This window comes from Chenopodium quinoa, unplaced genomic scaffold, assembly GCF_001683475.1.
Source record: "Chenopodium quinoa cultivar QQ74 unplaced genomic scaffold, ASM168347v1, whole genome shotgun sequence".
NCBI lineage: Eukaryota > Viridiplantae > Streptophyta > Magnoliopsida > Caryophyllales > Amaranthaceae > Chenopodium > Chenopodium quinoa.
The window spans coordinates 1,428,930-1,442,010 of NW_018743033.1; positions in this window are offsets into that span (position 1 = coordinate 1,428,930).

A 13,081-nucleotide genomic window follows, 5' to 3' on the forward strand; every position below is an offset into this window, starting at 1 on the left:
CACCATACCAATTTCCACCTAATTATATCGGTGATCAACAAAACTATTGTTCTAGCCAAGGTAGCCAAGAAAGTACCCGATTGCCCAACTAGGTGGAATTCAACCTATGACATGTTAACAAAGGCAATTGAGTACAAGGGCCCGTTAACATTATTTTACAACCAAAAATTTCCACAAAATGCTTTGTATGATGATGATTGGAAGAACTGTGAAAGATATATGCAATTTTTACAGTTATTATATAACATGACGTATTGTTTTTCTACTGTTTACAATCCTTGTGCTCAAAACTTTCTTTCTAATGCATGCTTACTCGCCCAACTTTTCGCTGATCATCGCCATCAAAGTGATTATGATCAGTATCTTCCAGCAATGGAAAAAAAGTGGCGTAAATATTATAGTGAGATTCCTTTGATTTATATTTTTGCTTCCATATTAGATCCTAGGCAAAAGTATGAAAACACATTTATGTTAGTTGACATTTACTTTCAATGCATGTTTCTTGACGATGATGTAGAAAACTAAAAGACTAATGTGAAGGATCAGTTTTTTGCTTTATATAGAGTCTATGAAGCCAAATATGGCACCGTTCCTCGCTCAGGGCCTTCCCAACCATCCAAAAACGTAAGTAAGAAGGCCAAACATTTATTTTCACAAGCTACTAACTTGATTTCAAGGTTTTCAGGTGATTCATCAATCAGGAGAACGCAAAGCGACGTCTCGGAGTTGCAGATGTACCTGAGTTACGACTTCACCAAAGGCATGGACGACGATGAGATAAACAGCCTCGACCTCCTTGCATGGTGGAAACAACAAAGCTCGAAGCATCCAACTTTGGCGGCAATGGCACGAGACATTCTTGCTATCCAAGTTTCCTCCGTCGCCTCCGAACGAGCTTTCAGCGCATCCGGAAGGGTTTTAGACGATAGAAGAACAAGTCTAAAACCCGAAACACTAGAAATGTGCGTGTGTTTCAAAGATTGGTTGGATGCGGAAAATCGCTCACAAGACCGTTCTTACGACCACAACGACAACGAAGAAGGAACCTCCGCTTCCGGTTCGGGTTCGGCTAGTTCCCAATCTATGCAACTAGCCGATGACCTTGAAGGCGAAGGCGAAGACGAAGACGAAGACGAAGACGAAGACGAGCAAGAAGAAGGAGAAGAAGAATAGACAATTATTGTATATTGTACGATTTTAAAAATATCAATTTTATCATTTTCCAATTTTTGTTTAATACCATCATTGTATGATTTTTATTATTGTTATCATTGTACAATTTTCTCAACTCAAGTAATAATAATATAAAGTACGCATTATTCACATCCAAAGTCCAATTTGCCTTTTTTCCCCGTTTTGTTACAATTTGTAAATTCATATTAAAAAAAAAAAAATTATACCAATTACTAATAAATCATAAACATTAAATTTTAAAGTAATAGTATAAAGTAAATATATAAATATAAATATTGAATATACAAATTATAAAACATAAATATTCAACTTATAATTATAAAATTCATAACTTAATAACTTATAACTTATAAGTTATAAACTTATAAGTTATAACTTTATAAAACTTATAATTATAATTTTATAACTTATATACATTATAAACTTATTAATTTATAATGTTGTCATATAAAAAAAAAAAAAAAAAAAAAAAAAAAAAAAAAAAAATTATTTGAAAATTGCACCAGCCCGCAGGCCGGCACGTGGCCGGCACGGCACGAGCCCGCCAGGCACGAGGGCCGTGCCGTGCCGTGGGCTGGCCTGTGAAAATGGCCGGCACGGCACGACACGAAAACCTGGGCCCGCCGGCACGACTGGCACGGCACGAACCAGCCCGTGGCCCGCCAGGCACGGCCCGCGGCGGCACGGCCCGGCACGGTGCCCAGGCTTAGGGGCAAATAATACCAATGGGATTGAAATTAAAAAAGGTGAGAATTTAAAAAAGCGGTCCACTAAAATGCCATTCATGAATATATAAGAGAAGAAATTTTAATGGGGGTAGTTTTGTAAACTTGTTTTATATTCTTTGCCTATTATCATTTGCTACCAAACAAGGCATTAGTCTCATTTTTATAAATTCCCATTAATTATGGCAAACTTAATTCCCCAAACTCCTATTCCCACATACTAAACGCCCCTTAAGCTTTCTCTCTCCTCAAGACCTCAAGTCTCACGTCCTTTCTCTCGAATTTGAAACTTTGAACGTCGTCGACCACCTTTTCTCCTACTCTCCGACGCTCTGAGCTCCGGCAGAGTGACGACTAGGCATTCAACCACTCATGATCTTTTCTCTTCACAATTTCATGGTAAGTGTTCCTTTACAATTGTTTTCAATTTTTCAATGTGATAACTTGTTATCTAGTATGATTTTAGAGTGGTTTTTTTGAGCCTTATTAGAATTGTGAGAAATCAATATCTTAGCTCACTAATTACTCTATTTTTATGCATTTTTTTTTTGTATGTATCCTACGCTTCACGGGGTTGCTTGGGTTTTGGTGCATATTTAGGTATAAAGATGGCACTTTGAAACTTTTGGATAAAGAAGCAAAGAAGGTGGAGGCAAGAAGAAGGGAGTTGTGGAAGAATGAAGCAAGGAAGGAAGAATGAAAGAAGCAAGGAAGGGGTCTAAGAGTGAAATAAGAGCATTTGGAAGGGTTTTGGAAGGATTTTTGCATTAAGGTCAACTTCAAATGACCATAACGTTTTTTCTACTTAACATTTTGAAGTGATTCAAATTGGAGATTAAAGTTCATCTCAAGCGCTTTCCAACAACTAGTCACATGCCTTTTTTATATGAGTAATGAAGAAGTTATGGCCTTCCAAAACAAAGCTATTTCGCCAGAAAAGGAAGTCTGTACCAAAAAGTGGCATGTCCGTACGAAGCCCTGCACGCCCGTGCCAAATGCTCACGTCCGTGCATAGTCTGGCAATAGCTACTGCCTCATTTTTTGCCGTTTTGCATGTCCGTGCCAACTTTGGCACGCCCATGCAGACCTGATTCCAGGTTGTTTTTCTTATTTTCTCTGTCCTTTTTATTTGGGGGAGTCTAAATTCTCCTTGTTGGCTTCATTTGTAGGGGGGTCTTCTTCCTTAGACTTCTTAGGCCCTTTCTCATAGTTAGATATAGTTTCTTAGGCTCTTTCTCCTAATTATTAATGTAGATCCTTTAATTAATTAGTTAATTTAACTTAGAGTATCTCAAACTCAAGCATTGTAGAAGATAATTTCAAGCTTAATTCTCTCAATTTCAACATCTCTCCTAAACTTTGAAGCTTCAAGTAGTAATTTCTTTCTCCTTTCTCTTGTTAATTTTCTATTTTTATATATGTATTTGTGAATCATAATTTTCTTTTAATCATATCCTTGTTAATTGTTCTTGCTTGTTCAATGTTAGAATGTTATTGTTATCCATGATTTTTGAATAGTCCCTTAGTTAGGGGTTGGGTGAAGACTCAACCAAGCCATGGATTGATTAATATTGAGATGTTTTCATTTTCTATTTAGGTTGACGATTATTTGCTCATGAACTAATTGTTTGCATGTGTATTTTGGTGGTCAACTTTGTGCTCATGTACTTCACTTTCTATACTTGCATTAAGAAATGGGGTAAGGTTGTGAGTCTTCTCTTATGCAATTAGATTATACTCTTTTCATGAATGTGGTTACCTTGTTTAGGGTTTAGGGTAAGGGTTTAGGCTATAGGGTTTAGGGTTAGGGTTTATGGTTTAGGGTTAAGGGTTAGGGTTAAAGGTTTAGGGTCTAGGGTCTAGTGTTGAGGGTTTAAGGTAGTGAAATTACATTTTTGCCATTGGATTGAAATTTAGCATTTGAATCCCCTCGTAGCTAATGAAAAATCTGATTATAAAAATTGTAAATATTTTTAAGAAAAATCTTATAATTCTGTTTTAACATTAAAATAAAATTTAAATAAAAATGTAAAATGTTTAAAACTTTGGTTATTATGTTTAAATAAAATAAAAAACTTTGATACAAATTAAATAAATGAAAACGTAAAAATTTAAAATTTTCACAAACAAAATTTGGAAAAAAAAAAATCAAATTACTATCTTACAACATTAAATAGCTCATCTGATCAAAATAGTTTGACAGTTTGGTTTCGGTTTGATATGAAACCAATTCGGTTTGAAAAAGGGTCGGATTGAAATCGGTTCAAGTGCCTTACGGGTCGGTTTCGATTCGGTTCAAATTATTATCAGCTCGATTCGGTTTTGGTTTATTCTTGAGCGGTTTTTAATTCGGTTTGACTTGTAAACGGTTTGATGCAAATGGGTTGCGGTTTGTTAACGGTTCGGTGTAAACGGCATTTATCCCACTTCAAACGGTTTCGAGTTGGAAACGTTTTTAGATTGGAAACGATTTCTGGTTGGAAACGGTTCGGTTCTTTTTCGGTTTGGTTTTATTTAAGTTTGGTTCGTTAATAGGTTCGTTTCTTATGTGATTTAACATTATTTGGATCGGTTCGATTTCAGGTTTACTAAAATACAGTTCGAGTCAGTTTTCGGTTTCAAAAAATCGATTTTTTATCGGCTCGGTTCTCATATGGGTCGGTTGGTTTCAGGCATTTGTGCATTGATCTTTTTTCATGTGACTCAATTAAAATTTTGAGAAAAAATCTTCTTTAATTGAAAAAATAAATAAATAAATAAATCTTCTTTTTCAAACTAGAATTTTTGAACTTTCTTTTTCAATTAATAAATTGATTAATAATATTCCTTATTATAATTTTTGTTTCGACTTTAATGTGTTTCTGAAAGATTAAACGATGCAATCATCTCATTCTAAAATGTTTGAGAATTACAATAATACAGCATAAGAATTTGACTAGTCCAGCTTTAGTCCAAAATATGAAGCACTTTGATGATGTTGTTTAAAGAAAAGACGAAGATTATTTTTGCTTAATCCATAATTACATAAAAAAAAGTCGGGGAAAACAATAATGTACTCCGCCGTAAACATGTGTGCATATTTAGATTTCATCTAAAATTTCTTTTAACGTGATTTTAATCTTCCCTTTTTAGTAAGCGGTTTGTAAACCGTTCGATTTATAAGCGTTTCAATTCATAATCGGTTTGGTTTATAAACAGTTTAATTTGTAAGTGATTCGGTTTGTAAACGGTTCAGTTTGTACATGATTCGGTGCAAACGGGTTGCGGTTTGTTAACGGTTCAGTGTAAACCATATCACAATTTAAACGGTTTCGGGTTGGAGATGGTTTGATTCTTTTTCGGTTCGGTTTAGAACTAGTTCGGTTCGTTAACGGGTTTGGTTCTTATACATTTTAACATTATTCGGATCAATTCGGTTTCGGGTTTACTAAAATACGGTTCGGGTCAGTTTTCGGTTTCAAAAAATCGGCTTTTAATCGATTCGGTTTCCATTTGGATCGGTCGGTTTCGGGCAGTTAAACGGTCTCGGTTTGAAATTTTACAGTGCTTAGTGATACGTGGTAACCTGCTTTGATCTGAAACCACCAAGAACGTCACCGATTCAAAAGCCTTATATTTCAAATATCTCCATTGATAAGAACATTTGACATCGGTATAGTATTTCCACTAGAAAAATAAATTGAAAAAAGGAAAACAAAATTAGAATCGGAAATAGGCGAAAGAGACGCGCCTGATGAGATTAGCGGCAGCAATTGAGGTAAATCATCGGCGTCAAAGGAGAGAGAAAACACCAGTAAACAAAAAGAGGGGTTAACTTACCGGTCGACTAAGCCAATATTTGAAAACTCAACAGTTTGTTTTGTAGAGCTGCTCAAAGCCAATTCTCGATTTAAAGTCCAATAGCCTATGTTTATTAAGTTGTCCACGCTCCACGTCAGTTTTATTTGACATGTTACAATACTAGAAAGCTGAATGGCGTTTAATTATGTCAAGTATTTCTAATTGTCTATCGTGTCTTTTTTATTTTTTTTTTTATTTTTTTTTTTAGAAATACTTATCTGTGAAATATATTTTATTTTGGTATAAGCTTTTTTTAATTAAAAAAATATTTATATAACATTCTCTGTTTTAATTTTTTTGCCCCTCTTTTTTAGTGAATCGCTAAACATCGCCCGCAAATTACCATATAAAGCCCACAAATATGACTTGGTGTGACCATTATGCCCATTTTCTAAAATTGAACAAATCTCGATTTAAAAAATGTGGAGCCGTACTGGCTCGCCGGGGGAGACCGGAGGGCAAGCCGGAGATGCGGGGGACGCCGGAGGTACGTCGTCGTCGACGGAAAACGAGGTAAGTCACCGTTAAAATTCACGGTTTACCGTAGGAGTGGCTCCGGCGCCTAGGATGGACGCCCTAACCGTAGCATGGACGTCCAAGCCAGACGCCAGAACCACCACAGTGGCGTCCAGCCCAGACGCCCAGACCACCAGACTGGCGTCCAGCCCAGACGCCCAGACCACCAAACTGGCGTCCTGGCCAGGCACCACTCTACTGGCTGAGTCGGCCCTGCCAGGCGCCAGTCCAGTGGCTGTGGCGGCCCTGGCAGACGCCACCTTTATATATATATATATATATATATATATATATATATATATATATATATATATATATATATATATATATTTTCTTTTTTATTTTGTTGTTGTTTTATATTTTTTAAATTTTTTTTTAAAAAAATCGAAAATGATTTTTTTAAAAAATTGAAATGGGTTTTTTTTAAAATTAATTTTGAAAATTCGAAATAGGTTTTTGTAAAATTAAGTTTGAAAATTCGAAATGGTATTTTTTTAAATTTAGTTTCAAAATTCGAATTGGGTTTTTTTTAAAAATTAAGTTTGATTGTTGAGAAAGGTTTTTTTTTAAAAATTAAGTTTGACAATTTGAAATTGTATTAAAAAAAAATTGGAAATTGTTTATGTGACTTTTATAAATGATTGTGTTTAAAATTTGTATGTGTATGTGTATGTGTATGAATAATATTATGCATAATTATGTTTTTTTTTGTGAATTCTGTGTAAATATAGAAATTAAATGTATTATCCGTTAAATGTATTTATTATAATATATAATTGATGCAGGATTATGGTGGAGACGGAAATTATTACAGTGGGATATTTGGACATGATGGTCCATTCGAAGAAGCTCAACAAGCGATTGATTGGGCAAAACAGGTTGCAATTGCAGCTGGATTTTGCTTGGTAGTAGTAACTCATAAATCTCAACGGGATGGTAGAATGGATCGCATTTTGAGATGTGACCGTTATCGCAAAAGAGAAGAAAGAGATTTTCGTACAGCCACTCGGTTTGATACAAAGCGGAAAGGTTGTGGGTGTGAGTTAAGAGTAAAGGTCCGACAACTACGGAGTCGTGACGGTTGGGAAGTGATTGGTTACTCTAAATGGGGGTATCACAACCATGAGATGATAGTATATGAAGAGGGTCATCGACAGCTGAGCGGCTTAAGTCCTGCTGCGAAACTAGTCGTGAAAGAAATGAGTGATGCTCAAGTCAAGCCTGCTAAAATATTAGCATCTGTGTTAGAGAAATTTCCAGAAGACCATCCAAACCGAAGACACATCTACAACGTCAGACAGCAACTCAGGTTTGAACGGTCAGAGGGAAGGAACCCTATACAGCAGCTGCTACACCAGGCACAATCACGTGGTTACCTATTCTGGTTTGATTCTGATGAAGATACAGCGGAGGTGACTCATCTTTTCCTTGTGCATCCTGATTGTGCTGATATGATCAAGTCTTGGCCATTTGTGATTTTAATCGACTCAACGTACAAGACAAACAAGTACAAGTTCCCACTGGTTGAGATCATGGGGATGACTCCAACGAACCAGAACTTTCTGATTGGTCATGCAATCATCAAGGATGAGACGGCTCCAAGTTATTATTGGGTCTTGGAGAAGCTGAGAAACTACATCGGGCCTAATGTTCATCCAGCAGCCATCGTCAGCGACTGTGAGTGAGGTCTCTTTGCCCCCATAGCAGAGCTGTTTCCAGAATCGAAGCACTTATTGTGCACATGGCACATCAACAACTGCGTGAAAGTGAAAGCCTACAACCTTTTCAACAAGAATTTGGAAATGGCAGAGAGATTGGTGAATGGTAAGTGGCGGAAGATCCTACAGGCTACCACAGAGGAAGCGTACGAGCGAGAATTGACTAACTTCAGGGATTCGTACCAGTGGTGTCCGGCACTGGTGGACTATGTGATGCAGCAATGGGTCCCTCACAGGGAAAAGTTTGTCAAATATTGGACAAACCAGGTACTTCATTTCGGGAACACTACAACATGTAGAGTTGAGAGCGCTCATAGAGCTACCAAGGACTGGATTGATTCATCGACCGCTGCTTTGGATACACTGTTCGATAGACTTAACAAGTCAATTGAAACTCAGAAGAACGGCATCAGGAACTCTCTAGAGGACTCCAGACGACGACATGGTACGATGTATAACCATTTCATATTTAAGATTCTCCATGGTCGTGTGTCGCACTACTGCTTGGGGTTGATTCTCACTGAGCTGAACAGGATGAGGGACTTGGCTGACGAAGTGTATGCTCGGTGCGGGTGTGCTATTTCAGTAACTTATGGATTACTTTGCGCATGCACCATTCACCGCGTTATTACAGAAGAAAGGGCGTCGTTACATGTTGATCAGGTTCATTCATTCTGGCGGATGCTCGTTATTGGTGAGCATGCAGATACTCAAACGGCCGACCGTGAACAGGAGGAGTTGGAGCAGTTTCGTTCGATGTACGACCGAGTGTCCTCCAGCCATCCTTCTATTATTCGTGACGCTACTCATGTACTTCATGACATGTTCCACACGTCTACCTTAGATTTTGAGGAACCCGAAGGAGTTGACCGTCCTCGAGGTCGGCAACGGCGGAACAGGAGTGCGTTTGAGTATATCCGTGGTCTTGGTCGTGGTCGTGCTCGTGGTCGGACATCGTCATCTAGTCGTAGTCAATCTTCATCGTCTGTGAATATGCCCCTGAGAACTGGTACGTTTTGGTTTTTGACATTGCACATTGTTTATAAGGTTACTCCTGCCTTCTTAACTGTGATTAATTATATGGTGAATAGGAAGAAACGATGTTGATCAGTTTCCGTACAAGGACAGGATACCTGCGATCATCATGCCGTACTTGGAAGGGTGGAATGATGTAGTCGGAGACGGTAACTGCGGATTCCGGGTCGTGGCTGATGTTTTTCAAATGGGCGAAGACAACTACGGTTTGGTGCGTCAGTTGATGTACAACGAAATTGCCTCTAACCGAAATGTTTATCGTCAGGTGTACCAGGATGACTTGAATGGCGCTCTGCGGCGTATCCGGTGGGGAGGTGGACCTTGCGGTCAAAATCATTATTTTGACGCGCCCCTAGATCTGTTTGCCGTTGCAAACATTTACAAGTGCGCAGTCATGCATTTCGGGCTGGGATTGCATAGTCAAGCTTATTATCTTTGTACCACGGTTTCTCCCTTGGCGTTCGTGTGAGACTGTCACCACACCGGTCAGAGAGGTAGCTATTGCGTTTCTTAGGTCGTCATACAGACATTTCATCCGACTAGACATGTCATCCGATTTTCCAGTGCCACCGATTATGCCTCGGTGGTACACCATTCGCACAGCGAGCGTAGAGGGTTGGGATGCGCTATATCATGACCGGATCCACGAATGGAACACCATAGCTGCATTTTAGTTTTTCATGTTTACATTCTTCCTATGTAACCTTATTTGTACGTTGCTCTTTTAATGAGAACATTAATTTTTTATATTGTATTGCTTACTGCATTCTATATGTTGCATGGGTAAGTTGCGCGGATCCACAAACGGTTATGTCAAAATTTAAAAACAACAATGATAATATGTCAAAGTTGAAAGCTAAAAGAACAATCTAAAATGTTACAAACTTAAAACATAATGTCCAATTTAATAAATTAAAACGATAATATTTAAAGTGCTCTATAAATAAAATGACAAAACCATCAGTAATCCCTCCTCGACGCCGACTCCCAATGCGCAAGGGTCTGTTCCATACTATCAACAGCAGCTCTCACTGTTGCACTCATGCTGTCCTTCTCCAGAGAGAGTTTCTGTACGTCCTGCATTATCTTTCCCATCCACTGCATACAACAAAAAATAAAAGATGAAATACAATAACAACATATAAAACTTAATTAAAAACAACGATAAATATTTTATGAGACATACCGCTTCCATGGCAGTAGGCGGTGGCACATAATCATCATCGTTGTGGTCGAGATCTGCGATCAACCTCGGGTGCGAATACCGGTTGAACCATTCCATGTAGTAGTGGTCGCACATGGGAGGAACCCCAGAGGGCGGCCTCTGCAACTCCGCAGTCCATAAGCGAGCCACCATCGGAAACTGGTCCCACGTCCCAGTCATGATATCCGGCCATTGCACGACGTAGTCCCTCGACGATGCAGGTCGGACCGCCTTCATCGGGCATGCCGGGGGAGGAGGGACAACTTGGACAAATCCAAGCTGGCGAAGACAACGCTGGGGCATGTACGCCTCGACGATCTCACGATACTGAATGAGTCCCGTGTACAGGGTCCTGGGTACCCTAACACTAGGGTTCGGGCCGAAAGGCATCCAGTTCACCTACACATAGTTTTAAAATTTAATACCATGAATATAATATGTGCATATAATAAAATGTAGAAACAATTTATAAACGTTACCTCTAAGGGGGACAGCCTGTCCAGCAATAACTGTATCGATCGGAGGCGGTCAACGGACTTCTTCTCCGAGCGCGGACTCCACGCACAAGCACGCGGCATCCCCTCATCAATAGGAACCGGATCACGATGTGGTCGCAATGCAGGAAAGTACTCGTATATCCAGGTCTGCAATAAAGTCAGACACCCAGTGATACCTGCCGCGTCAGCCCGACTCACAAATCCTAGTTGGCGATACAAATACGCCAACGTAGTCGATCCCCAAGAAAACTGGCCTACACTGTCGAGGTCACACGCCTCTACTATGTCGCGTGGCCTGAGCTTATTTCCACCGCTCTTATCCGGAAACAAGGTACATCCGAGGAGTAGAAAAACATAAGCAGCCAGTTGTGCGTCGTGCGTACTACGTGCACTGGGGTACAAACACCGCTGCAACACGGATGCGATCTTCACACCGCCGTGTTCCCAAACACCAAGCGCCTCGGTGTACAGTGCAGCCCTGTCCACCGCCAACAACTCCGCCAGCAAATCTGCTTGATCCGCATCAGGCACAGCACAAAGTCGTTTACCCTCAACACGAATCCCCAGAATGGCCTCGACGTCATGTAACATAATCGTCATCTCCCCGAACGGAAGGTGGAAAGAGTTTGTATCCGGCTGCCATCGCTCAACGAAAGCCGTGATCAGCGTACTGTCAATCTTATCGTGCATGGTGGCAGGAACGTGATTCACCCCAGTGCCCTCCAGTCGCTTGAACATCTCGCTCTCCACTGGCCAAGCCTAAGCCCATGTACGCAAAAAGTTACCAGTCTTTTCCCGGGTATGACATTTCAACAACCCCGTAAGAGAAGGCCTCTCCTGGTCCTCCCAAATACGGGCAGCTTTGTGTCCTAGAAAGCTAGAAATCACACTCCCGTCAACAGGCCCACCGGGCACCTCACTCCTAACAACCCAAGAATCATTAACGGCCCTCGACCGTTTCCTGCTTGCCCCAGATACAGTGGACGCAGATGATGTGCCAGATCTACTAACAAACCTACCACCCCTACCTTTACGCACCTCCACTATATGTGTCTCGTACATGTCATCAACCCTCTGACTGAATGGACCGTAATCATCATACGGTCCACTCCCATCGTCCACATCCTCATTCTCATATGCGCCCTCCTCCTGGTCACCCTCCTCAGCATCATCATCGTCATCGTCATCCTCATCCCGACGGTGGATCCGTTCTCTACGAGCCGAGGCCGAAATACCACGGGATCTAACATGTCTATGCCCCGACCTCTCCACTGAATAGCTTCTACTAAGAAGCTCTACATTCTTCCCCGCACCATGACGACCCAGTGAATTCTACAAAAAATTTAAAAATATATAAACATACAAAAGTTTTTTAGAAAAATAATAACTACCTACATATACAAAATACCAGCACTTCCAACATATCGTCATGTTTATAAACATAAAATTAATAAAGATTATAAAAAATCAAAGACATGATAACTAAATAGGACACAAAACAAAAATTTTAAATTATTTCAACTAATTAAACATAGAAAAATATTATACGGCATACACAAATACACACATAATACCCTAATATATTACAAAATTTATGATTTCCAAAAAAATTAAAAATTATTTCAAATAATTAAACATAAAAAATAAAAAACAAATACATTACACATACACAAATACACACATAATACCCTAATGTATTACACATTTTAAATAAAAAAAAAAATTACACATTAACACAAACAATTTCCACATACTACATCAATTAAGGCATAAAAAATGTTTAAACATCAAACATAAAAAAAAATAAAACATAAACACAAAAAAAAATCTGATTTTATAAAAATAAAATATACACGATTTATAAAAAAAAAACACATAAAGTTGATAAATATTTAAAAAAAATAAAACACATTAACAAAAAAAAATTAGACATAAAAAAAAATTATTTTAAATAAAACTAAATTTCTGATTTTGCAAAATAAAAAAAAAATCAGAAAAAACAAAAAAAAAATCAGTAAAAACAAAAAAAAAAATCAGTAAAAACAAAAAAAACAACAAAAAAACAAAAAAAAACAAAAACAAAAACAAAAAATACAAAAACAAAAACAAAAACAAAAAATACAAAAAAAGAAAAAATACAAAAAAAAAAGGGCGGGCGCCTGGCCAGGATGCCCACCCACTGGCGGTGGCGCCAGCTCCGGCAGCCGTAGCCAGTGGGCAGGCGCCTGAACTGGACGCCCACCCATTGGCACAGGCGCCAGATCTGGACGCCACAGCCAATGGGCTGGCTTCTGGTTTGGACGCCTGCTCCGGTGGCTGGGCTTCCAAGCCAGACGCCACCCCACCGGCTTT